Genomic DNA, 27,943 nt, shown 5'->3' with positions numbered 1-27,943 from the left:
CTTCAAAGGCCCTTCCCTTCATCCTAGTAGTTAGGGAAACACACACACACACACACACACACACACACACAGTGAATAACTTTGATAATAGCCAACCATTGCACTTAAAATTTGCTTAACTCTGTTTCTTAATGTTTTACATATACTTATTCTCACAAAGCACATGTACTCATTTAATTTAATCCTTACAAAACCCTTACTGTCCCATTTCATCAATAAGAAAACTGAGGCAAAAAAAGATGGGGCAATTTGCCCAAGATTCCACAGCTGATAAGTGAAAGAGATCACACTCTGAATGACTATAAAGATCTGGCCACCAGGCAGGGAGACATGAATACCAGAGCTATTAGGAAGGAAGCACCAGTTATACTCATCTCCAGAAATAGCTGTGCAGAATGTCAGAACGGAACAGGAAGTCAGTGACCACAGAGCCCTTCTGGCTTATTTTAGAAATGAGGAAACTCAGGTCCAGAAAGGTTAAGTGATTTGCCTGAGATCATGTGGAGAGTTAGTGGCAGAGTCAGGGAGAAAAGTCACATTTCCTGACTCTTGTTCTGTAGGCTGTTCATGATTCCCTCACTACCGTGAGGCCTGAGAAGTGTTGTCAGTGGCTTCTCATAGCTTTTGACTTAAATCTCCCAGGATGCTTCCTGTTACTCTGCTTCCTGTTCCTCATCTTTTCTGCAAAGGGCGAATTGAGACCCAGTCTTGGAGTTTAAATGTTATTTCTGGGTCCTCTCTCTTGTCTATCTTGCCATCATCAGCCATCTCCTCATATTTCTGTTATGTCCCCATACCATGTTTTCTTGAAATGTTACTTGACAAGTTATCACTGCTTTACTCTGGGCTCCAGCAATCCTCATCTCTGCTAGGGGGTGGCAGTATAGGGGACCACAATCCTAGCCACAGGGAGTGATCCAGAGCTGTGCATGTTGCTTCAGCTGAGTCAATGACACTCAATTCTCAATATTAACAAAGATTAACTTCTCCCTATGGGACTGCTAAGCTCATTGGTTATATGCCTGATAGTCAATCTGAGATGCTACCTGAGAACAAAGCAACACAGTGACAAGTAGAGTTAACAGAAGGAAGACCAATCTGTAGACTTCTTTATTATATCTGTCAGTGCTTTCATTTTTGCTGAAGCCAATTTGAGTTGTACTTCTGAGCATTTACAACCAAACACTTCTAATACCCACTTGTCTGACAATAAAAGAATTGCATGGTGTTTCCTCAAGTTTGTTATCAGACTATCTGCTGATTAGATACGTATTGAGTATATAAAGGGAGTATAGGTCACAGAGATTGATAAAGGTGAGTGGGACAGAGTCTTTGCACTTGAGGACTTCATGCTCCAACAGGGGAGCCACAAATGGCCATAATTGGTTGTCATACAAAATAGAACATAATGGCCCGAGGGAGGTGCAAACAGAGTGCTGTGGAGGTGTAAAGAAGGAAGAGTTCTTCACTTGCAGAGCAGAATAAAGCACTTCTTACAGTGTGAAGTATTTATGGAAGATTTTGAAGATTGGGGAGGAATGAGGAGAATTCCAGGCAAAGAGACTAACATCAACTAAAATGCAGAGAAGTAAGCTTTCTAGCACAAAAAGGTAATAAGTAGTTTGTCCATTTGATCTAGAGCTCATACTTCAAGGGGGTGGAGTGGCAGGAAATTCAACTCATAGAGTAAAGGAAGATGTAATATGATCATGTTAATGTTATATTAACATTGTTGCACCTGGAATGGATTAGGATAATTTCTGATGTTGTGTATGTTCAATACATTAAATGTTTTTTGAATGAGTGAATTAAAGAATGAAAGAATGTTACCTCTTTCCCCTACTACATAGAAGTTTCATGAAGTAGGGTAACAGGTTTGTTGTGGTATCCATTTTACCCCCACTTCCTAACTGAGTGTCTGGCTTTGAGTGGGTGCTTAGTAAATTTCTGTGGAATAAATGAATATTATGGAAAGTTTATTCATTATGAAATCAATATTATTTTGAAAGTTTTTGAAAGCATGGGATGTTAAACCATGCTTTTTTTTTTTTAAACCTAACTGAACAGATTAATGGAGGGTCTTGGAGGTTTTCAGGAAAACCTGATATTTAAAGATCACCTGATATTTAAAGATCACTATATGCCATTCCCCCTACAGATGTACCAGATGGTCAGGGTTGTGCTGCAAGAAGAGATATCAGAGTAGAGAGTCAGCTACTATCACTATTAATCCATATAGAGTCAAGTTGAACCTGATCTTGAATAGAGTGTTAATAAGACTAGAAGTCAGGGGACAGATGTGGGTGCAGTGACACAACTGGATTTCTATCACAGAAGAAGTTAGGAGGAGGATATAAGGATGGGATGCCAAATTATATATAGCCATAGTAGGATGTGAATATCTTCTTTCCCACCACATCAGAAAGCAGGGTCTGATCCCTCAATTCTAATACCTGAATGGCTCATTACTTTCTTAGAACCAAGAGAATATGGTGGAATTGACACCTTGTAACTTAAGATGGTGAGTCATAACTTCTGCCTTCCTTCTGGAGTAATTTCACCCTTGGTATCTTAGTTAACATGTGAATGGTTTGACTACCAGGCTGTAAAGAAGCCCGAAAATAGCCCTATGGAGAGCCTGCAAAGACAAATATTAAGAGCACACTTAATAGGGAAGAGGAAGAAGAAGAGGTATGCTTCATTGGACCCAGTAGGAATAGATTCACACTGTTTCAGAGTCATTAAGAGACCCCAGGGAAGAACCACCCAGCCGAGCTCTTCCTGAATTCCTGGCTCAGAAACTGTCAAGACGTCTAAAAGCCTCTGCCTGGATGTGTGGATGTCCTGCTGCGGCCAGTTAACAGGCGAGATGTGACATATGGCCAAGCCCAGAGTAGCCCACAGAAAGCACAGGAGTCATGTGACACTGGGCCAATGTGTAAGCCTCTTCCAGAGATGTGAATGGAGTGAATGATCACAATTACTCCTCTTGAAGAAGTAAGTGCTTGTGCTTGGCACTGATGCTTAGGAGGTGCTCAGAGATATTTGTTGAATGAATGAATGAATGAATGAGGTCAAATAAGTAGAAGACCAAAAGATTGGCAGTGTTCAGGAATGCAAAGATTTGACCACAATTCCAAAAATATCTGAGCGCTGATGACAGTAGACTATGAACTCAATGAAGTCTTATAAGTAGGCTGTACAGCATCTTCAATCTTATTTTCATGGGAGATTGTGCAGACACCTGACTCAAGTATAGTTCTGTCAGAGAATTATTTTTTCTCAAAGTTCTAGGACACCCTAACTTTGCCTCTTTCCTGCATCCTACCCTGGAATTGTTTACTAGTTCTACCTAGAAACGGCAGCTGTTTGGTGTGCCAGTAGGATACAAATGTTCACCACCCAGCACCTTGCACATCAAAGAACTATGAAACAGGAAACAAGCCATACTCCACCTCTTTCACTTGGATCTAGGTCAGGCCATACTCCCTCAGGGCACAGAGATGGCACTGGCTGTGGGTATAGAAGAATTTCAGACTGTCAGAGAAAAGGGAGTGGGGTGGGCCCTGTAAACAATAAAATGAATGAGAATGCTGGTATGTTTTAATTTTGAAAAATTCATGCTAGTCTTACTTGTTAGCTTTTTTTTTTTTTAATTCAAACTAATGAAAAATTGAGAGGAAATGAGATGTTCCGTGAGATTTAGCCACACACAGAACAGGTCTGGTGGAATCTGACTGCACAATTAGTTACGGATGGTTTTTAGAAAGAGCCATTACTGAGATGAAAACATGACCCACCTGTTTCTGAAAGGTGATGATATCTACTCTCAGGAGCTCTAGCAATATCCCCTGTTTTTGTCCTATTCATAATTACCTAAGAGATGAAATTTTTTATTTAAAGCTTATAGTGTTTGAGCTATGTTATGCAACCAAAGATCAAATAGCAAGAGGAAAATCTTTTCAATTCTAAAATGTTTGTGGTGTATGTGCTGGTGTTGGTATTTATCTATATACAGATGACACAGAGATGCATAATTGTACTCTGCGTGAATTAAGGACCACAAGAAAAGCAATCATTGAATGGTTGTAATTTCCCTCCTGCAGAAAGCTGAGCATTTGATGTGAACTTTTCTGGCTTTAATATTTGAAACTATTTTGGGTAATGAACACTGATCTTGAGTGTCTGGATGAACCCTTGCCTTAGCTCTTCTATTTGAGCAGAGGCGAGACGTGAGCTTAGTATTCTCTTCCTTCTAGCTGATAGTTTAGTAAAATTAATGCAAATTCAGCAAGCGCCTATGGGTCAAATCCAGTTAGTTTTGTTTGTCATTCAGATTTCATACATCATTCCAATTTGCCATCTTGACAATGGGGTCGAAGGGTGTACACAGACTTATTCCAGAATGCTTGAAGCCTTTGTGTCCCAAATTGCAGCCACATTCATTTTCTCTCTGTTCCTCTGAGCAGCTAAGCTCCTTCTGGGCTCAGTGCCTTTGCAGAGATATTCCTTTAGCCCAGAAGGTTTATTTTCCCCCTCCTCTCTTTTCCCGGCCAGCTTCTTATGTCCCACTTTAGGAGAGGACATGCCTGTGCTTCACCACTCACCACACTATAGGCCTTCTCCATGGGCTTTCTCAAGTACCTTGCTCTTTCACCATTTATGATTATCTCATTGCTTGTTTTGTTTCTTCCATTTTTCCCTATAACTAAATGGTTGGGGACAGTATCAGGCCTGTCCCTGCTTCCCTGCACTTGGCAGAGTGCTTGGTCCATAGATGCTCAGTAAATAAATAGTTACTGAATGAATAAAAATTCTGCTAACAGTAGGTGCATCATAGCTAGAGTTTAGTTATCATTTTAGAGATGGAAAGAGCTTAGTGGTCACAGGACCCTAACTCTTGAAGCTGCGAGATCCATGTAAATGGATCACAATTAGTTATTTGCACTCTGCCCTATCAGTGTGCCACAGCTTATTTATTCTGGAAATTGGTATTTGGTTTGTTTCCAGTTCCTTGCTACAATAAACAATGCAGTTATCAGCATTCACCTAAAAAAGGCTAAGTATATGATGATGGATAGGAACTAGAATTCTGGTAGCAAGCATAATGTAGTACATACAGAGGCTGATTTATAAGACTGTATGTGTGAAACCCATCTAATGATATAAACCAATGTACTTCAATAACACTAAATTTAAAAAGCATTGAAAAATTTCTTACATAGGTTTCATTGTGCATATTTTCAACAATTTCCCTAGAGCCTGTGCCTGGGAATGGAATTGCTAGGTAACAGGATATGCCTATCCTCATCCTAACATGACAACACCATTTCTTTTCTAGAGTGACTGATAATCATCACTCCCAGCAACTATGCCTCAGTGTTCTTGTCCTCCACTTCCCTGACAACATTTGATTCAACATATTCTTAGCATTTGCTAATCTTGTGGGTGCAAAGTGGTGATTTCAATTTTTGTGAGTCCAATCTGTTTTGGCCAGAGATCGCAAACCAGCTGTGCATGGCTGACTGGCGCCTGCAGCCCGGATCCACAGATGTGTGTTGTTTGACCAAAGGGTGTTTTTTGAATCAAGAAATTGAATTAGTTGCAAACATTTGAAAATTGGAAGCTTTCACTCTAGACTCTGGATCTGCGTGTTTTTTTTTCTTTCCTTCCCCTGGGGAGGAACAAGGGACAGCATCACTGTACAGGGTCCGCAATCACACATGACAACAGCTGGCTGTGGTTGAGAAGCAGATGCCTGTGCTTGTAGGGAGGACTCTGCCGTTGGCCGCAACCCTGCAGCTGGTCTGTATCTTCTGGTTATCTTAGCTTCCTGCCCTGTAGGCGTTTCAGCTCTGCCTTATTTTGAGCTGTCAGAAAAGAAAGGCCTGGGAAGTACAGTGGTGGTAGATGGCAGGCCTCCTCCTCAACTGACCAGGAGTAGCCCCGGACACATGGTTTCCAGATGGACTAAAATGGACCCCGAGTTCACTTCCTTAAAGCCTTTCCTCAGCATCTCCTTCTGCTGTGCTCCATTCCCCTGTTTTCTGGGTGACCTTCCCAACCCTGAACTTGCTCCTATGTGCAACGTATTATTTTATTCCCCACCCAGGTGTTTTAGTTGTGTACTTGCCACTTGTCTTTTTTTGCTGAAAGTTCCTTGAGGTTTGACATCTTAGTGCTTGTTTGTTTTCAAAAATGCTTGTTGTCCTTTGCAGTACTTGAAAGTGATGTCTTAGCCGTGAAAGTTTCATTCATTCGTTTCAACAAAAATTTACCAAGAACTCAGATGCCAGCACTGGGTTAGACACTGGGACCCTATAAAAACCTGACAGATTCTATGGGGGGAAGAGGGTTACATTTACTCATTTTCTTTCTTACTTTTTTTTAAAGCTTTATTTATGCATACAGAACTAGAGTACAAACCAGAAGTGCAGAGTCAGCAAGAGGATTCACCAGAGACAGAGTGGGGAGCAGAACAGGCAAATCAATGAAGTACACTGCTAGCGGGAGCAGCAGGCAGGTCAGGAGAGGTCTGCCGTGCCATGTGGGTCACCTCGGGCTGGGGATCCAACTCGCACTGAAGCAGCTGTGGCCAGCTTGCAATGCTGCATCTTAACCCATTGTGCCACCAGAGAGGCCCCACATTTACTCATTTTCTTTCAGGCGACACATATCAGCTGAGTGCTTGCTGTGGGCTCTTGTTGGGGAGCAAAAAGACCCTTGCCTCATGGAACTCACAGACTAATGAGGAGCTCACCTAGTCTCGAGTTGGGTGTAGGCAAGTAGGTGAAATTGAGTTGAGATTTGAAGAATGATTAGAAGCAACCAGATGAAGAAGAAAGGTAGAAAGGAATAGGTAGTCCATATCTACACAGGAGTTAGAGGTGAAGGCCTTATGGTGTAGGGTGGGGTGAAGCTCACAGACAGGAGGCAGAGTCAGGTACATAGAGTGTCAAGTGTTAGGTGAGGGGCATGGGAGATGAGGCTGAAGATGGAACTCAGGAACAGAGTGCAATCAAGGGAGTGCAATCAAGCAATAGAAGTGCATACAATTGAGACACTCAGTTGTTGACTGAATTAAGGCACATGAAAGTGAACACATGGATGGCTGTTCTAGAAACCTGTGTCTAATAGACAGATTGTTGATGTTTAATCAGAAGGGGCAGAATGAATTTGAGCACTTCAGAGACTGAAAACTGTACTCTTGCTACAAGAAGAATCCTGTGAGCTTGGAGATTTAGAGATGGATGGCTCTTCACACTTACTTCTGAATGGAAAAGGAATGTCCTTCCAGGGCTCCCATAGACACTGAAAAGAGAATTGTTGCCCGAAGAAGAAATAAGAGAATAAGAGAATTGTGGCCTTAGCTGAAATAAGGCCACAATGAGCCAACCCTAAGTCATTGAGAGCACTTGGCACTTACCTTTAAGGAATAAGTCTTACTTCTTAAGCTTTTGCCTTGCCAGTATACCTCAGGGGTTCTGAGGCAGACCATCTCAATAAGTAGATTTTTTTTTCTCTCTCTCATTTGACAACCTCCTGAGTTGATATTCTTGGCCATACTGGTGGCCACACTTTATGGGGCACACAATTGAAATCTAAAAGCATCTTTGAAGAAAGGTGGCCTTTGACCCACTGCCACTTCTAGGAGTGGAGGAACCTTTTTCTCATTAAGTTTATTATAGTTGGATTCCTGAAAATTTTAGCTAGGAAATAAAAGTCTCAGGTCCCCCATGGCTGGGTTTTTGTTTGCTGTTGCTAATTTACCTGGTATTGGTAGAAGTAGCCTCCTGTCATTCTGACGCTGGTGTCACCTCCATTGCTCTGCTCGCTCCATCCATTTGCCTGCAGTGGGCTGTATCTTTCTTCCAAAGGGCCTTGTCTTCCATGGAAACTTCCTCTCACCAGTTACTCTTTACATTATTATATTTGAGTATATATATATATATATATATATATATATATATATATTAAAGATTTATTTATTCATACAGAACTGGGGTACAGACCAGAGATGCGAAGGGTGGGAGAGCCACCAGAGACAGAATAGGGAGCAGAACAGGCAGATCAACGAAGTACACTGCTGAGCAGAGCAGCGGGCGGATCAGGAGAGGTCTGCCTCGCCATGTGGATCTCCTCCGGGGCAGGCAGGGATCGAACTCATGCGGAAGTGGCTTAAGCTTCTTAGTGCAGTGCTTTAACCTGCTGCACCACAAGGGAGGGTCTATTTTTTATTTATGTGCTTCTAGAGATCCCTATGCCTCCTGGTTCTTCCTCAAGACTATATCTTGGTAATAGGCAATTACCAAGTATTTGGTGAATATATTAATGATATGTAAAACTGAGTTATATTCTTCTTTCCTTGCCTACCTGTTGGTAGGGTCATGAGAAATATTCAGTAAATATTCAGAAGTTGGAAATAAATATATTTTTTTAAAAACTCAAGGAAAAAAAATATTCAGAAGTTGGACTGAAAAGCAGTATATCTTAGTGATTTAGAGCCTGAACTGGGCACTTAGGTAGTTCTAAGTTCCCAGGTAGATTTGGAGAAATTCAGTAGTTTCCTTTTACCTCATTCTCCCCATTTGTAAAGTAGTGGCTGTTGTGGTGTGCCCTCCTAAAATTTATCACTGGAGATTGCTTTAACACAAAGCTAATCTGCAGCTAAAACAGGCTACAAATGTGACCTTGCACAATTTAACTCTGTAGGAAAGTTGAGGACTGAATAGAGCTTCCAGGTTGCAAAAGGAAACAAATAAGTAGCTTTGTTGGAAGTAAGCATCAACCTAAAAGTACAAAAGGCTTCTGGGGATCATTCCAAGGTGAGTGGCAGGTGGAAGATAGTATAGCAACACCAGACAGCAAAACAGCAGAATGGAGCAGGCTGGTGTCCCGATGTCATATGCTCACACCCTTTCTGTTCTTCATCCTTAAAGGGAAAAGTTTGATGGAGTTTTCATTTTGATAAAATCCTAGTTTAGTGGTCCTTGCTTAGCCCCACTTGAGTCCTTTCTAGTCTTTTTTTTTTTTTTTTGTGGAAGAGAGCCTTCACCTTAGATGTAATCCTTTGCTAGACATTTATGTATTTTAATTAGAATTAATATTTATTGAATTTATTTATTTTATAACTATTTCTTATTTAAACTAAGGAATTACTATTGATAGTCATATAAAATTTCCTTTTATATTTAATTTTAGCAAAAGAAAGAGATCATAAAAAGTATTAGCATAGAGGGCCCTCCCTGGTGGCACAGTGGTTGAAAGCACAGCACTAAGAAGCTAAAGCCACTTCAGCATGAGTTCAATCCCAGCCTGCCCCAGAGGTGACCCACATGGCTCAGCAGACCTCTCCTCACCTGCCTGCTGCTCTCCTCAGCAGTGTACTTCGTCAGTTGGCCTGTTCTGCTCCCCACTCTGTCTCTGGTGAATCCTCTCCCCACCCCTGCCCCTCTGGCCTATACCCCAGTTCTCTATGCATAAATAAATAAATCTTTAAAAAAAGTATTAGTGGCCCTCCCTGGTGGCTCAGTGGGTTGGAGCACAGCACTGGGAAGCTAGAGCCACTTCTGCATGAGTTCGATCCCCACCTGCCCCGGAGGAGATCCACATGGTGCGGCAGACCTCTCCTGACCCTCCCGCTGCTCCCCTCAGCAGTGTACTTCATCAATCTGCCTGTTAGCTCCCCACTCTGTCTCTGGTGAATCCTCTCACCTTCCGCATCTCTGGCCTGTACCCCAGTTCTGTATGAATAAATAAATCTTGAAAAAAAATCCTATATAAAAAAAGTATTAGTATAGAAGATCCATGTTTAAATAAAATAACATGAAGGTGGTATACAAATTACTGACTAGAAAATGCCAAGGCTGAGGGCTAGAAGATGCAGGTTCTGTCTAGCTCTGTCCTTCAGGAGTATGCAATGCTGGAAATCCATTTCACTTGGACTAGCCTTCCATTTTCTGACCTTTACAGTGAATCAGTTAGACAAAAGGAAAAAACCATGATTCTGTCTAGTTTGTATCCTAGCATTTGGTTAGAGAAGGTGTTATGATAGGCAGGTGACTTGGTTGGGAAGGGTGAACGTTGTAGAAAAGTAGGAATAGTGAGGCCAAGAAGAAGCTCCAGGCCAGGGGCACGGAGGGTGTTTTTATAATAAGACCATATTTATTCATTTTCACCAGCCCCAAGTTTCTATCCTTATTTTAAGACTGAAAATGTTCATTTCAGACAGCCAAACTTGGATTTAGCTGGTAAGTTAACACCAACTTAGTCAAATTCTTATTTCCCTAGATTTCATTTCCTTGTGATCTTGCAAAAATGTTTTCACCCTATTAAAGAAAATACTCTCTATGGGTGTCATTCTCTATTTTCTGTCTATTATGCCTATAGTGATCACTTAACCAAGCTTTTAGTATGTGCCAAGTACTCTGCAAAGCTCTTCAATCATATTATATTGCTTAATCTTGCAGCCATTTGAAGGAAAAGGTAGTACTATCATCCTGTTTACAATGAGGAAACTGGGACTCCAAGAGCTTTAGTGACTTGTTCAAGGTCACATAGCTTGCAAGAGGTAGAAATGGAACTCAAAGTCTGTTCCTTTCCAAAACTCGTGCTATGAAACCATTAAATTATACTTCATTAGAATTTTCATATGAGTGTTTTTTTAAAATCTTACAGTAAAAATCAAGAAATTGAGGGTCTGAAATTGAGGATTTCTTCCTGGTTCCTTTTTTTAAGTTTACATGCTTTTAAGATGTATTAACAAAACAGAATACCATCAAGATACTAAAATCAGAAGTGTGTGGACCATGTCAGTGCAGGAAAACATTTATGAGAAATATCTCTTGATGCCTGCACCCCTGTGTTTATTGCAGCACTACTTATAACAAGTAAACTATGGAAACAACCCAAATGCCCCTAGATGATTAGGTCAAGAAGATGTGGTATACACTCACAACGGAATAATATTTAGCGATCAAAAAAGAGAGACTCATGCCATTTGCAGCAGCGTGGATGGAGCTGAAAGGGATGATGCTCAGTGCAGGAAGTCAGAAGAAAAAATAAAAATATCCTGTAGGGGAAAGGAGAGGGATCAAAACAGGGGAGAGAAGAACACAGGGAACTCTGGTGACAGTGCTCAGGTGAATTAGTGGTAGGAATTCTATGGGGACCACATCTGAGAGGAGAAAGCAGACATTGTGTGAAAATCCTTTATGTTCTTTGGCCCAGAATATACAAAATTTGAGAATTTTAGACTATAGGCTACTTAACTTTTTTTTTAATTTTTATTTATGCATACAGAACTGGGGTACAGGCCAGAGGTGCAGGGCAGTGAGAGGATTCAACAGAGACAGAGTGGGGAGCAGAATAGACAGATTGTCGAAGTACACTGCTGAGGGGAGCAGCGGGTGGGTCAGGAGAGGTCTGCCGCGCCATGTGTATCACCTCAGGGGCAGGTGGGGATCGAACTCATGCTGAAGTGGCTTTAGTTTCTTAGTGCTGTGCTTTAATCCGCTGTGCCACCAGGGAGGGCACCGGCTACTTAACTTCTAAACACACAAATGTAAAATGTATGTAAAATAGTAAGGTAGTGTTTTTGAAAATCAACTGAGAGTAACTTCTCAAGGAATCCCACAGTGGCTAGACCTCTGGATTCATACATTATGGGCACACCTGAAGTATTCAGTGAGCTTGTGATTCCTGTTTGGGGACCGAATTAAATATCAATTGTGATATCCCAGTCTTTTATTATCCAGAGTCAACTGTATTGATTAGAATTTAAAGAAAAGATTCCTCTTCCCAGAACTTCTTAAATATTTTGAATAACCAAACTTCCAAAATTGCATGTATGTACATGGGTTTAAATGTTTGACAAAGGACTTCAGTGGACTCAAGATCTCTGGCAAAACACCCTTTAAACGTTTCTTTTCTGAAGTCCCAGTGAGTGTGGTTGGGACAAAGTTGGAGTAAACCTGAAAGGGAGGGTTTCTTGGCAAGGATGCAAGTGTCCATCCTGGCATCTGACCCACTCGTGCGGGACCTTGCAGATTTTATCAAGGATTTTTGGGACCATCTCCTCTCACTCTACCTTCTGGGATGGATGGAACGAGCTATATGTAGCTTTTAAATCCTTAAGTTTTTAAGGATTTAAGAGTTAGCAACTGGGATTAAAATGTCAACTGTGTTACAGGTACACCTGGGAGTTATCATGGCTTCTGGTTTAGACTGCTGCCATAAAGCTAATATTGCAATAAAGCAAGTCACAGTTTTTTTTAATTTCATGGTGTGTATAACATGGTGTGTATAATTTTGACTCTACTATGGTCTAGTAAGGTGTGCAGTTGCATCACATGCTAGAAAACAATGTATACACCCTAATTAAATGTGACACAGAGACATGGACAAGATGCATACTTTTGGAAAAATGACTCTGATAGACTTGCTGGAGGTCAGGTTGCCACAAACTTCAACCTGTAAAACACCCAATATCTGCAAACACAATAAAGGGAAATGTTATATACAAAGAGGTATATCTAAAGAGGTATATCTGTATTTATAAAAGTGAACATGTTACTCAACTTCAGCTTTTCTAAACCTCTGACTGAAGTGGAGATAATGACTTGTTACAAGAAAGGCACTGAGTAGCTCTTTTGAAAATTTAGTAGTAAATGGCATGTAAGAACTTAGCATATTGGTTGGCACAGAGAAGACCTTAAGTAAATGACTTTGATATGCCAAGTCTAGCAATGAGTAGGGTTAATTGCTCAACTCCATATTGTTCCTCAATTCCAAGTGCCACATCCTTAAAATTAATTATAAATTATAACGTATTTGTTTATTTTCTGTTATCTTTCTATTGCACCTATTTAAGTGACTATACATAGGTATACACACATACATATCTTATTTCTCTTCCACATGAGAGAAATCATGTGTTATTTACAGTATTTATCTTTCTCTGTCTGACCTATTTCACTAAGCATAATGCATTTATGTTCTAGCCATGTTGTCATAGATGGCCAATTTTCATCATTTTTATGGCTCAGTATTATTCCATTGTGTCTGTATCCTACATCTTCTTATCCATTCATCAGTCAGTGGGCATTTAGGTTGTTTCCTTGTCTTGACTATTGAAAATGATGCTGCACTGAAAATATTGTCATTTAAATCAAAGACATCACTGGATAAAGCTTGTTAATAATTTATATGAAAGTTCTCATGATTAATCTAGCCTTATCTCTGCCATGATGCCCACTTGTCCTCTTCTCCAGGGCTACCTTTCTGCCTTTGCCAACAATGTCCCTCACAGAGCCTATGGTGTGACCTCTGTGCCCCTATCTTTTAGTTGTTGGTTCAACGGTTACTTCCTCAGTCTTTTCTCACTCTACCATGCATTCTGACCTAACTGTTAGTTCCTTTGCTTAAAATTTTCCTTTATTGTAGTTATCTCCATTTCTAATTAATTGGAGTAGTTATTTGACTCATATCTGCTTGTCCACCAGACTATAACTGACAGGAAAGCAGGGTCTGTATATTAAATTCTTACTCTTAGGTTTAACTTTTGTTGAATAAACAATTATGTTTGGTCATTGCTCTGAACTTGTCCTAGAACAGCACTGGAAATCCCCCTCTATCTCATAGCAAACTTTTGAGTAGTGTAATCATTTTACACCCTTAAGAAATTGGAAGTATCAAAAACTGACTTCAGATTACAGGGAAAGTAAGTGGCAGAGGCCCTACGGCTTCTGGTGATTTCTAGTGGCCTAGGGACCCTCAGCCCTCAGAGTATGAGAGGCAGGAAGCAGAAATAGGGGAGTTTTCTAACCTTCTAGAGAGTTGCAGACTTATTAATCAATGAGAATAGTAGTCACTGGAAACCACATGTCCTGACTGATGTGGTGCCTTAAATTGATATACCACTTATACTCTTTCCTTCTAAACTGTCTGGGTCAAAAGTCCAAAGTATTAAGCAATAGTTTTCATTTTTTTCTAGGGAAATATAAACGCTTGGATGTTAAAATAATTGTCATCAGAGAGAAAGTTAAAATGGGTTTCAGTATTAATTTCTTAATGATTTTTTTAAATATGCAAATCCTATTGGAACAGATGTGCCACAAATGGATGGCTTCCAATGTCCTGTTTTTTCTGGGATACCTCAGAGGCTATACAAATAAAATTCTAGATGCAATTTCATTCTGGCTGAGGCTGGGTATCCATTCTAGATTGGACCAAAATATCTAATTGGCTGGGGCACAGAGGATCAATGGATCCTCCAATTCCTATTTGGAGATTATATGGAATCATGGGATTTTAATTAGTCTTAATTACAGCCATGGTTCCTTCTGTCTTTGTCTCTTTGTGATGGCAATTGCCTATGATAGCTTTGGAATAACTTGTTCCTTAGCCTGGGAGGGGCTCTTATAAAGAGCTTTCCATTCAACTCTCAAATATCCTTACACTTCAGGAGAAAAATTGAGTTATTTTCTTCATTTATGTGTAAGTAGGATATTTACACTTTATTATTTATAAATAAGCTTTCTTATTTCTTCTCCCTCAAACTGAAGCAGTGGGTTGGGGAAGCATCCAGGTCAGCAGTAAGATGCAAACCAACTTCATCATTCATGGAAGGACATGGTGCTAACAGTACATTCCCTCCAGAAGCCAGGGATAAACAGCTGCTACTTACACCCCAGCCCCTTTCCATGGCCACATTTCCATTCTTTTCCAGCTGTAGGGTGTTCATGGGAAGTAATTTACTATCAGTATGCCTGGAGCAGAAACTTATGGGCTACTGGTTCTTTTTTCCCATCTCATCTGATTGCTGAGTTCTGTTATTTCTCCCAGTCAATATGAGAATTGTTTGGGGAAATAGCCATCACTTTATTCCATTTGTAAGCCCAATCTTTAAAGATATCTAGAGTAACATGGATACTACCAGTCCTGTGTATGGAAAATTCTAGAGCTGCTTTCCCCTAAGCAAATGCACACTCTTTGCCTGTTGAGGTCTGCAAACATACAAGTCAGGTTAGAGTATGTTTACATCTGATCTTGGGACACACTAGTAGGAAGGTCTTTCTTGTGAGATTTTCATTCTTCGGATGTAATAAAAGTAAAGAACAACAGTTATATAGTGATCACTCTATTCAGTCAATCAACAGACCTTTACTGTGTTGCTGGCACTGTTGGAACTCTAGGAATAAAGCAAGGGAAACACTGCCAACCCAGTCCTTACCCTGTGATGCTTGCATTGCAGGGGGAGGTTGCGTGTTTAAAACTCTTTTTTGCTGTTCTACACAGAGAGAAAAGTGGTTAAATTTGTTCAGTTTCTGAAAATCTGTTAGAGAAGAGGAAGTGGTAGTTACATGGAGGTGGAACTAGTTAGGCCCTTTGTTCCCAAGTTTGGTCTTATGCCAGCAGCTTCAGCAGCCCCAGGGAACTTGTTGCTGGTGCAAATTTTCAGGTCTCAACTCTGACCTGAGTCAGAAACTTGGGGTGGGTTCCAGCAAACTGGTTTCATAAGCCCATTGCCAATTCTTATATGGTCTAAAATTTCAGGAAAATCAGATTCCACATAAAGAAGAACACTCTGCACAGTGGAGCCTTCCAGCAGCCAGCTGGGCTGCTGGTAGAGTAGAATCCCCATCACTGGATGTATGGAAGCAAGATGACATGAAGAAGAAATGAAGGGATTGTACAGCCATGCTTCCCAGCCTTATTTAATTTTGAAATAATTTTATAATTATTTATGAGGTACTGACAGGACACTAATGGGACTTGTAAAATATGCTCAAGTGCATTAAATAGATTGTACAAAATGCTTCCAAATGAAATAATTGCTGTCAGAAATTGTCAAACATTGTTTTCCATACTTTATAAAGTAAAACAACCCAATTAGAACAATAAGTTCTTTTTGGTTTGTTGGTATGTTAATGTTGCTAACATAGGCATCCCTGGCACTGTATCAAAGATGGGAAAATCAAATACTCTAGTGTTCCTCCTAATCCTGGAAAATATATTCTAGAAAAAAATAGGGAGTAGCATAACTTTCACCTGAAACTTCTCTGTCCTTTTCCATGGTTTTTATAACTCTCCACCACTCTCCTCCTTTCTTTTTTCCTGGTGATCCATAGCCCTTGCCTCAAAAACTTTACGATCCAGGTGCTGTGTCCATCTCCGTCCCCTACCTGCAGTCTCCCCAGTCTTTTCCAGTGTTCTCACTTCCCTGAGGAAGCTTACAGTCCTGTTCAGTTCTTCCGAGCCTCACAGTCCTGTTCCAATCTGTGCAGGGGGAGTACCAGTTGCTAGTGAATTGTTGGTTCATCTTTTTTTAACTGGAGCTTTCTGGACCCAGTGCTTCTTAGGGGGAGGGTTTAAAAAGTCTGTCTGGGGAAGAGAGAATTTCTCAAAGTTTATTCCACAGTATAAAGACCTACATTATATTTATCCAGTTTTGTTGAGAGTAAATTCTCAGCTTCTGTCCTAGATGTGCTGAATCATTTCTCTGAAATGGGCCCTGGGATCTTCCTTTCCATGGAGTTGTGTGTTCACTCAAGCTTGGTGATCCTAGGTGCCCAGCTCCACCCCCATAGTCACCTGAAGATTGTCTATGCTCAGTCAAATCCAAACTTGACCTTGTAGTATTATTTTACAGAAATCTCTGAAGTTTCGCCTGTCTCAGGAACTGAAAGTGAAGGTGAAATATAACCACTGACTTGGCCTAAATTTGATATGGGCTGTGAAGGAGACAGGCTGTTCCTATGCAATCCTGTTACCCAACCAAGGTCTCAATCAGCTCCCTGCTTGGGGTTATTAGTCTGCTTGCTTGTGTTCCCCCAGCAGATCTGAGGATGGGGTGGGGGTAGGGGTGATAGGATGAAGACAAGGAGACAGACCCATGCTGCTCTGCTTTTCCCATAACTACTGGATGTGAACAGAGACCTGTTTGTGGTCACTGATTGTCCCCTGTGATATTTTGGCCTCCTTTGCAATGGGGATTAACATGATCTACAGGCAGCCTTCTGGGATGTTTTGTGATAATCTAAAAATAAACAAAGCCCAAAGGATCTATTCCTTCTTCCCATTAATTTGAAGGAAGGCAGATGGTGCCCAATAACCTAATTTAAATTGCCAGTAACGCACACACACACACACACACACATACATATATATTTTTTTTTGCTAAGCACTTGCCATTAAATTATAAGGGATGGTGTCAGGTGGCATGGAATGAACTCTGAAAGATGACTCGGCCCTGAGGATGGGGAAGTGGGCAAGGGAGTGAGTCTGTCTCCACTAAACTCTGAGAAGGAGGCGTTTGGAGCGAGGAGAAAGACCAGGGATGATTCTTGACTATGACTGAGGTGGGGACTGTATAGCAGAAAGGAGGACGTTCTCTGGAAGGTGGCCATTTCCAAGAAACTGGAGGACACCTGATTGCAAGTTTGAGGAGACCAACTGCGTTTCACCTTTGGCCTACACCCCACCATCCTGACCCCCTTGACATCCCACTCTCCTGACTATGCTCAGTGGGCAGCCAGTGATGCCTACTGAAGGAGTGAGGCCAACCCCTGAATGATGGAATAGGGGGAGGGCAGGGAGCCCACGAAGAACTGCAACGATGAAAGAAAGAGCCCTAATATGGAGTCTGGCTCCTAGTTCATAGTCTGATGCTATGTTGTCAGGTGGGACTGCCTGATTGAGTGACCTTTCCCCTTTCTCTGGGGCTAGAATCTAGGACTCTGAAACTTGCAGAGCTGTTTCTGCAGATGCCAATGAGCCTGCTTCTCACTCACAAGTTCAGTGTATTGATTTTTCTAACTCAAATGGTTAATTCTGATTTTTCAAAATGTCAAAATTAAGTGGCTGGACTGGAAGATCAATATGATATTTCTCAACCCTAAAATTCTATAGTATTTTCTGATACATATTTGTAAAGAGCCAACTTGGCTCTGTTTTGTTTGTTAGAACCCAAAATGTTAGGGCAACCAAAGCAGCTTGCCTCCACATGGGTATGGGAAAACCCTGAAGGGCCATCTTCTCTAGAGAAGGATTGATGGTGGCCTGGCCCTGTCTGCCCCAGGAACCAGACATCCGGACTTTGGTAGCTTCTATAGGGCTAAAATTCATTTTAGTTCAAATTCTGGTTACCAGCTGGATGACCTGTATTTGACAGCTTTGTGTCTCAGTTTTCACATCTGTAAAATGGGATTAATGTTGATATTTAATTCCAGGGATTTTTAGAATAATAATTAAGATAATGAATGCAGAGGAGATAAGTAATACTTGCTAATTTTATCATGACCATTTCTTCCTTTTCTAACTACAGTAGTGTTTTTCTCTTGTGCTTCATGCATGTATCACCTGCACCTACTCACTGCTCCTAACCCTGCTACTGAATGAAAAAATTAGATTTAGAGAGAGGCCTTCCCAGTCTCATGCTTTCCTTAAGCTAATCCCCTCCCCGTCTTTGCTGTGCATGTCCCCCAGCTGGTGAGGGACAGGGGGGCTGCCATTGTACTGTGTGCACCTGATTCTTATGCTAATAGCCTATGTTTGGGAGAAATATATGAAACTTCAAGTTGACATTTGCAACGTGTCAAGCCCTGAACATTTGTAACCAAACCCCAGGAAATTTCAGGGTCCAACATATTAAGCAAATTATGAACAAGTTGCCATCTCTGGGCTTAAGTCAGCCTGATGGATGTAGCATTTTGAGTCCTGTCTGCTAGATCTGTGTAGGTATTGAACATTCTCAGAGCAGTTCAATACAGCCTTTCAAGAAAAAAATTGTGCAAACCTCATAATGAGAAAGTAACTGCAGGAGTAAGATGGCTGCAAGGATCTGCAGGAACTCTAAACATGAGATACAAGTTGGGCCTCATCTTCCTCAGCTATTGCCTGTAAAGGCAATCTATAATGTTGCTATCAGCCTGATTATTTAAGACTTCTAGATTCCAGATTCTATAGTGTTATCCAAAATTGCTTCTCTTACGAAGTCTCTCTGTTCCTCTAAATTTTTAACAGTGGGAAACAGGATGGGTGACATCTGCAGTTGAAACCAGGCCATGTTGTTGAACAGTTGGCAAATCTAAGTTATTCTCTTCTCTCTAGAAGGGTGCAGGGTTGCATATTAATTTGCAATTACTCATAAAGTAGAAGGCAGAACCTTCTCTTTCGTCAACACTTGGACATACAAATTAGGTAATATTGAATGGGCAATGAATATTTCATTTCCACCTTGCCTCATGGTGCCAATCACCTTAAATGAGACTAGATTAACATCAGGAGTGACTCACACTTGGTTAGGTATCCAACTCTGGCTCTCTCAGACTTGCTATATTTTGGCCTCAATTTGTCAGCTGAGTTCTGTTACTGACTCTGCAAGCAGAGAAGCAGAACCATCTTAGCCTGGCTCCAGTTTATGCTGGGTATGGGTTTCAGTGTTTCAAAGTGATCTTCAATTCTGACAATGGAACATAGGATGTCTGAATTAAAAACAGAAATAGAACTTTATAAAATACCCTGGCATGAAAGACAGAAAAATCCCCAGATCCAAGAAATGAAGAGAGAAATCAAAGCCATATCAGAAGTGGAGAGCAAGTATTTCAGCAAAATTACTGACCCATATATTGACCATAAGCATTGAAGACTGGGGTTTGGACCCCCATTAACATTTAGGAGAGGTTACCACAAGCCCTTTCCAGTTAGGGAAACTGGAATTGAGCTGTAGCATAAAGCTGTGAAACTTGACAAGTTGCACTGCCCATAGAATGGCAGCTACAATAACTACCTCTGAATCTAGAAAGGAGCCAGAATGCATGGCACCTGCCGGGGGTCCTGGCTAAACAGGACAAATAAAGTCAGGTCTGTGCCACATACAGGGTGCTCCCCAATGTATACTACTGTGTGTTAACACAAACCACTCAGGTGCATTGAACTCATGGGCTATAATAGAAGAAAATGTAAAATTGTTTTATGGAGACATTTTTACAATTCAAGGCATAAAGGACTTGCACAAAGAAATTCACCACCTTGAGACATTATCCACAGGTACAGCAAAAGGATCAGAAGAATCAGAAATAATAGAAGTCTCTGTAAAACAGTATACAATAAAAAAATCTGAAATTATAAAAGATATGAAAGAAGAATATTATAAAAGAACCATAGGTCTTAAGGGCAATACACAGTAGAACATACACACTGGTTAACCGTTTATGTGACTTTCCTTAGGACTGAAGGATTCCCCAGACTGAGGGAATTAAAACAGGGAGCATCTCGGGTAAACCAAAATGGTCAACCATGCTGTTTCAACTAGGTAACTGAAGAGATTTTAATAAAGTAGTTATTTACAAACTTATGGACAGGTTTTGGGAACCCAACAAGGAATACAGCCCTTGGGATCACCAACAATGGAGAGTCATTACCCCATTTAAACCCAAAGAGCCAAGGCGAGGCTGTGGTTACTGAAGCCAGAGAAATAAGCTGCAGGAGTGTGCTGCCTGATAGCAGCAGGTCCTCAAACAACATCATTTCTATCAAGGCTGTTTTGTTAAAACGTTGACGAGAATAAACAATGAATTACCACCAGGGCCACTGTCTGCAGGGGTTTCCTCTCACATCCCAAAGAGATGCACCTGAGGTTCACCGACATGCCTGTTGGTCTAGTCTGTGTGAATGTGGGTGTGGGTGTGATGCACCCTGAGGAGGAAGGGCATCCTTTCCAGATTTGGGTGTTGCCTCGTGCCCTGAGTTGCCAGCATGGGATTTGGCCATCTGTGACCCTGAACTGGAATCAATGAGTTGAAAAAATGAATGAAAGAATGAATGAAGACAAGTAATTGTTGAATACTTTAAGTATTTGGAGTCCTTATAAGTTTGGTAATGTTTTGTGACCATAAATAGGTCATACAAACTTAACTCTTGTTTATATCAATTAATCCATGGTCAAACTGGTTTCACCACATAATGTTTTGAGGTCAAGGTAACCTAGAGGTCATAGAGGTCATAGAGGTCAGTCTTTGGAGATACACCATATAGAAAGAAATAGATTGGTGAGGATGTGGAGAAAAAGGAACCATCATACACTGTTAGTGGGAATGTAGACTATTCTAACCCCTATGGAAAATAGTATAGAGTTTACTAAAAATATTAAAAATAGGTGCTCCCTGGGCCCTCCCTGGTGGCGCAGCGGGTTAAAGCATTGCACTAAGAAACTAAAGCCACTTCTGCCTGCCCTGAAGGAGATCCACATGGCGTGGCAGACCTCTCCTGACCTGCCCACTGCTCCCCTCAGCAGGGTACTTCGTCGATCTGCCTGTTCTGCTCCCCACTCTCTCTCGGGTGAATCCTCTCACCCTCTGCATCACTGGCTTGTACCCCAGTTCTGTATGAATAAAAAAATAAATCTTTGAAAAAAAAATAGGCGCTCCCTGGTGCACAGTGGGTTAAAGCACAGCACTAAGAAGCTAAAGGCACTGCAGCATGAGTTCAATCCCCGCCCTGGAGGTGATCAACATGGCGCAGCAGATCTCTTCTGACCCCACTGCTACTCCCCTCAGTAGTGCACTTCGTCAGTCAGCCTGTTCTACTCCCCACTCTGTCTCTGGTGAATTCTCTCACCACCCCTGTGCTTCTGGCCTGTACCCCAGTTCTGCATGCACAAATAAATAAATCTTTAAAAAAATACTTAAAATAAATATACCATTTGACCCAGCAATTCCACTCCTAGGTATCTACCAAAGAATGCAAAATACCTAATTCAAAGTGTTATGTGCTTTCCTATGTTCATTGCAGCACTGTTTACAACACATTACAGCATTATTTACAAGTTATAGAAACCTAAATGGCCACTAACCGAGCAGCGGATTAAGAAGATGTTGTATACACATAGAGTGGAATACTACAAAAAAGTTGACCACTTGCCATTTGTGACAGTGTGGATGCAGATGGAGAGGAATAAGCTAAATTAAATAGTGAGGAAGAGAAAGATGAATGCCAAATGATTTCACTCATGTGTACAATAGAGAAAAATAAACTGACAAAACTAAACCAAAACAAATCCTAGAGATACACCTGTAGAACTGAAGCTACTGAAAGGGGAGAGTAGGGGGGTGAGAACACAGGGGAGAGAGGGCACAGTAGCCTAGGGTAAAGGACTATTGGGACTTTGACGGTGGGGGTGGTGCAGTGCCATATACCTGAGAAGATGTGAACCTATTCCCTAAATTACATGGTTGCAAACCAATATTACCTCAATAAAGAAAAAAAAGAAAAAAGAAAATAGGATGAATCTTGATTGGCAAATGAAAGATAACCAGGACAAACATGTAAATAAATTGATTATATGAATAACCATGTTTAAATTTTCCCTTGTTAACGCAGGTTGTATAATACCAGAATGAGGAGAAAGATCCAGCAATGAATTAGTAGGGCTGGACCCTGATGAAAGACACATCAGGTATTCACAATCATTGTGACTTTGAGAAAGTTTCTTACTTTACATCACGCTATTATGTTTTTTTAAGAGTTCTTTTTATTTACTTATGCATAAAGAACGGGTATAGGCAGAGGTGGGGGTGAGAGGGTTCACCAGAGACAGAGTGGGGAGCAGAACAGGCAGATCAACGAAATACCCTGCTGAGGGGAGCAGCAGGTGAGACAGGGGAGGTCTGCTGTGCCATTGGGTCCTCCCTGGCTAGAGATTGAACTCATGCATCAGAGGTGATAATGTTGAGACTTAACCGCTATGCCACCAGGAAGGTCCCACTACTTAATTTATTAACTAATTATGGAATATTTCTAGAACAGAGGTCTCCAACTGGATGCCCTTAGATCAGACCTTATTGCAGATTGTTTGGCCATATAGTATTTTTAGATAAATATGAGTGACCCACCAACTTTGAAAAAGCCATGAGAAGTCACATTAAAACCTGAATTTGAAACTTTCTTTGTGTTTCTGTGTGGCATCAGCCACCTAAAAGACCCAGTTCAGGCAGGGCACTCTACAACTCCAACTGCTTCACTTCATGTGTTTTTTTATCACCTGCCTGCTCCCCAAGGAATCTGAAACTTTCACTCTTGAACGAGCTCTTTCAGCTTCCAGCTTTAACAGTCTGTGAAATTTATGTATTTTTTGCATATGAACATACGCTCTTTGAATTTTTTAGTCTAGATGGGATGGGAAACTAGCAGGTGTTTGTTTTTGCATACTTTCATTTACGTCTGAAATACAGCACACATGCAGTTTTAGGAAGCATCTGGTTCTCCATGTGCATAACTATACTTTGTTGACTTTTCCTTCTCCTAAGTTCTCCAAAAGTCCAGTAGAATAAACACAAGCTGCCACTTGAAAAATGATTCTGAGGGAGAGCCCAACTGGTGTCCCGAAAAATAAGGTGATCCAAAAAATTGTGAAGTGGCCACAGTTTGGGTACAAGTATCTATCCCCCACTCCTACCCTCATACCTTTTGTATGGTTTATGTTAAAACATGGATGTGGAACAGCTAAGGGGTAGTATAGCCCTTGATTTTTTGGTGTGGTTGGAGAGTGGAGCAAAAAAGAGAATTTGGTTTCTCTGTAGCACTTTGATTGGAAACACGGAAACATTTCACAGAGTTATGGGCACTGGGTTTTACATCTTCTACCAACAGCTAGGGCAGGAAGTCACAACAAGAACGAAAATCCTTACAGGCTCAGGGGAAGATAAATCTGAAAAGGAGTTTTTCTCCCTAGACCAGCACTGCTTAAGTGAGCTTTTCAGGCCTGGGAGCCTTGAAGTAAGCATTAGTGGGAATTGCACTCATATTCCCAGAGGGACTGAGAAAGTGGTTCTGTCTGGCCAGTGTTTATACTGAAACCAGGTCCTGCTTAGGGATCACAAAGGATTTCCTCTTCTGCCCTTGCTCAGACTTGTGCTCTGTCTCAGCCACTTTTGGGAGACGATTAGTTCGAAGGATTAAAGTGTTAAAAGTTCCTAACTCCTTTTCTAGAATAAACAAGGATTTGAAGTTGAATCTAAATTGTGAGCATGTATTTTCCCTGTGGAAGGTTTGCCACTCAATCACCTGGAGGGAAAGTGAAAGTCTTGAATGTTGCAGGGTAAACTGGCACCTGATAGAATTGTTAAGGATCAAAGGTTGTCTTCATGTCTCCTGTCCCTTTTCTGGGACCTCTTCCTTCACCCCCCATTTGCCTTTCCTATACTACGCTGCACACCTGGTAACTCTATTGACTTTATGTACATGTCTCACCTGTCCATCAGTTCCCTACAACTTACTCCCCTTCCCATGTCACTATGTCAATGTGCTTTCTTGCTAGGTAGACTTAGTGTCCAAAATGGGTCACTTTTAAGAGTTACAGACTGCTATTAATAATCCTGCTGACATGACATTTTATCCATCTCAGAAAATATATTTGTATTTCCAGAGGGGAACTTCTAGCTATATTTTGTCTTGACCCAACAAAGAACTCTTAAGGTTGGGGATTCTGATATTCTGATATATTAAGGAAATTAGCTTAATAATTTGGGGATATTTAAGACTTTTGTAGTAGATTAAATCAAACCAAGTGAGTATCTAGAGAGTCTCATTTGGAAATAAGTAAATCTGATCCTTACTCTTAGAAACTTCTAAGTTAACTGGGAGGTAGGAAGTGATAAGGATGAAAAATGCTTGTGTTTTTTATGCGTTACTTTTTAATAAATGTAATTTTTTTTATTACAAAGTTTATTTTTACATCACTTTGCACATAATAAATGTAATTTTTAATCCTTCATCCCCTATGAGTCCCAATAAGAAAAAACAAAACATTCAACTATTGTGGGTTGACAGAAAGAAGTATCAAGACCACAACATACAGTAATTGTTGATGAGGTATTAGTACTAAAACAAACTTGGGCCATAGGTGAACAACCAAGGATCACATTTTAGGTGTGATCAAGGAAGACCTCCTGGAGGGCATTTATCTGAGACCTGAAGTAGGAGAATGGCCCAGCGGTTTGAAAGGTGGGAGAGAATACCCAGAATGTGCTAAGCCCCGCTTTTCTAGGATCTGCTTGTGGTTCTGAATAAAGCTGACATGTCTGGGTGATGGGAATGGAGAGGCAGTTGGAACACAGTAAATTGAAAGATCAGATTTGGATCTTGAAGGCCATTGAAGAATCTGAAGTTTGTAAAGTTTACATACACTGAAATGATCAGAACTTAAGTATAATGCTATGTCCTGTAACAAATTCCCTAGTCACCATATAGAATATTTCTACCCTTGCCCCAAAAGTTCCCTCATGCCACCTTCCAATCAGTTACAGCCACCAATAAATACCCACTCTTATTTGTTAACACATTTGTTTCCCATTTTAACTTTATACAAACATTACACAATATTTATTATTTTGTATCTAGTTTTAATTCATCATATTTTAAAGAGTCATCCAAGGTGTTGAATCTTTTGTATTGCTAAATAACATTTATTGTGTGAAAATACCACCATGAGCTTATACTTTCTCTTTTCACTTCTCTTGGGTAAATATCTAGAAGTGGAATGCTGAGTCATAAGTAAGTAGATCATTATTTTTTCTTTTATATATTGAATTAATTCATTTTATGGAGGTATAATTTACAAATAATAATATTCACCTATTTTAAATAAATTAGTACATGAGTTTTGACAAATACAGTATGTCCACCACCATAATCATCCCTGTTCAGTCAGAGTCTCCCCTCTCATTGCTTTTGGTGAACATTGATCTGCCTTCTGATACTACAGTTTTACCTTTTCTAGACCTTACTTGAGGAAATCATATGGTAGATGCTCTTTTATGACTTATTTCTTTCACTTAGCATAAAATTTTTGAGATACATCCATGTTCATACATTCATCAGTAGTTCATTCCTTTATATTGTTAAATAGTATTTCGTGGTATGGATTTACCATCTTTGTTTATCCAGTCATCAGTTGATGAACATTTAGGTGGTTTACAGTTTTGGTTGTCAGTGAAAAAGAAAATACTGCTAAAAACACTCCAATATAAGTTTTTGTGAGGCCATATGTTTTCATTTTCCTTGGATACATACTTAAGAGTGGAGTTGATGGGTTATGGCAAGCTATGTTTTAGTTTACATGAAAGTGAAAAATGTATTTCAAAGTATCCTGAATCACTTTTCATTTCCATCAGAGAAGCACAAGAATCCTGCCCTGTCATTTTAATTTTATCCATTCTAGTTAGTGTTAATAGAATGGCATTTGGTTTTAATTTCAACAGTTTGATTGTGATGTGTCTAGGTGTGGCCTCTTTGAGTTTATCATAACTAGAATTTATTGAGCTTCTTGGACATATAAGCGAAAGCTTTTTATCGAATTTGGGAAGATTTTGGCCTTTGTTTCTTGAAAAAATTTTCTGCCCCTTACTACCACCTGTGAGATTCCTGTTATGCATCTATTTTGGCTCTGTTAATTTTTCTTCATTTTTCTTTGTGTTATTCATATTGGATAACCTCAATTGATCTATCTTAATATCTTCCAGTTTTTTCTTCAGTCAGTTCAAATATAATTTTGAATGGAATTGCTGAGTCATGTCCCCAAAATCACAAAAACATTAATTTGAAAGGAAACCACCACCCCTATGTTTATTGCAGCACTATTTATAATAGCTAAGATACGGAAAAACCCGAATGCCCCCAAACAGATTACTGCATCCAAAAAAATGTATTATATACATATACATAAACACACACATATATATGTATATATACACACATACATATATATACACACACATATATATATATACATGTGTATATCTGTCTATCTAGCTATACACACACACATACTGGAATACTACTCAGCAATCAAAAATATAAGCTCGTGCCATTTGCAGCAGCAACATAAAAGAGTCTGGAACAGATTATGCTAAGTGAAATAAGTCAGAGGGAAAGACAACAATATCAGATGGTTTCACTTGTAGGAGGAACACAGGGAAACCAAACAAGGGACGAGGGAAAAAAGGACAAAATTAGAAAGCAAACTATAAGTCAGTGACCATCAGATGGGGAGGGAAAGTGCAAGGGATTAAAACAGGGGAGGGAAGAGCATAATAAAATATGGTGATGGTTCACAGGTGTCTTGGTGGTGGTAATTTTATGGAGACTACACCTGAGAGGAGAATGAACAATGATGTAAAATATATGTTAAAAATTTAAAATTAAAAAAAATTCAAATATAATTTTGAGCCTTTGTAGGGAATTTTCCATTCTTCTTTTGTATAAATACTTGAGTATTAAGATTTACTCCCTTATAAGTTTCAAATGCAAGAGTAGTACTAAACTACAATCACTTGCTGTACACTATATTCTCATTACTTGCTTATTTTATAACTGGAAGTTTGAACCTTAGCCCATTTTGCTTCCTTCCATAACAGTCTGCTCTCTAGGTCTGTGAGCTTTTTTAAAACTCCACATATAAGTGGGAACATTCAAACTGTTTCTGACTTATTTCCCTTAACATAATGCCCTCAAGTTCCATCCATGTTGTTGCAAGTGGCATGATTTCTCACCTCTTTATGGTAGAGTAAATTATAGCATATGTGTGTGTGTTTTACATGTCTTATAGCATCTATCTATCTAGCTACCTAGCTAGCTATCTCTTATCTATCTGTCTATCTCTATCTATTTGTTTTTTCAGTCACCCATCGATAAACACTTATGTTCATATCTTGGTTGTTATAAATAATACTGCAATGAACATAAGATACACATAGCTTTTTGATTTAGTATTTTTGTGTTCTTTGGATAAATATCCAGATGTGAAATTACTGGGTCATAAGGTAGTTCTATTTTTAATTTTTTTCTGTAGAGCCTTCAAACTTTTCCATAGTGGCTGCACAATTGACATTTCCAGCAACAGTGCAGTATTCTCTTTTTGTCACATCCTCACCAACACTTGTTTTTC

Source organism: Condylura cristata, unplaced genomic scaffold (genome assembly GCF_000260355.1).
Source record: "Condylura cristata isolate star-nosed mole 26May11 unplaced genomic scaffold, ConCri1.0 scaffold00026, whole genome shotgun sequence".
Classification (NCBI taxonomy): Eukaryota; Metazoa; Chordata; class Mammalia; order Eulipotyphla; family Talpidae; genus Condylura; species Condylura cristata.
This window is presented reverse-complemented; position numbering follows the sequence as displayed.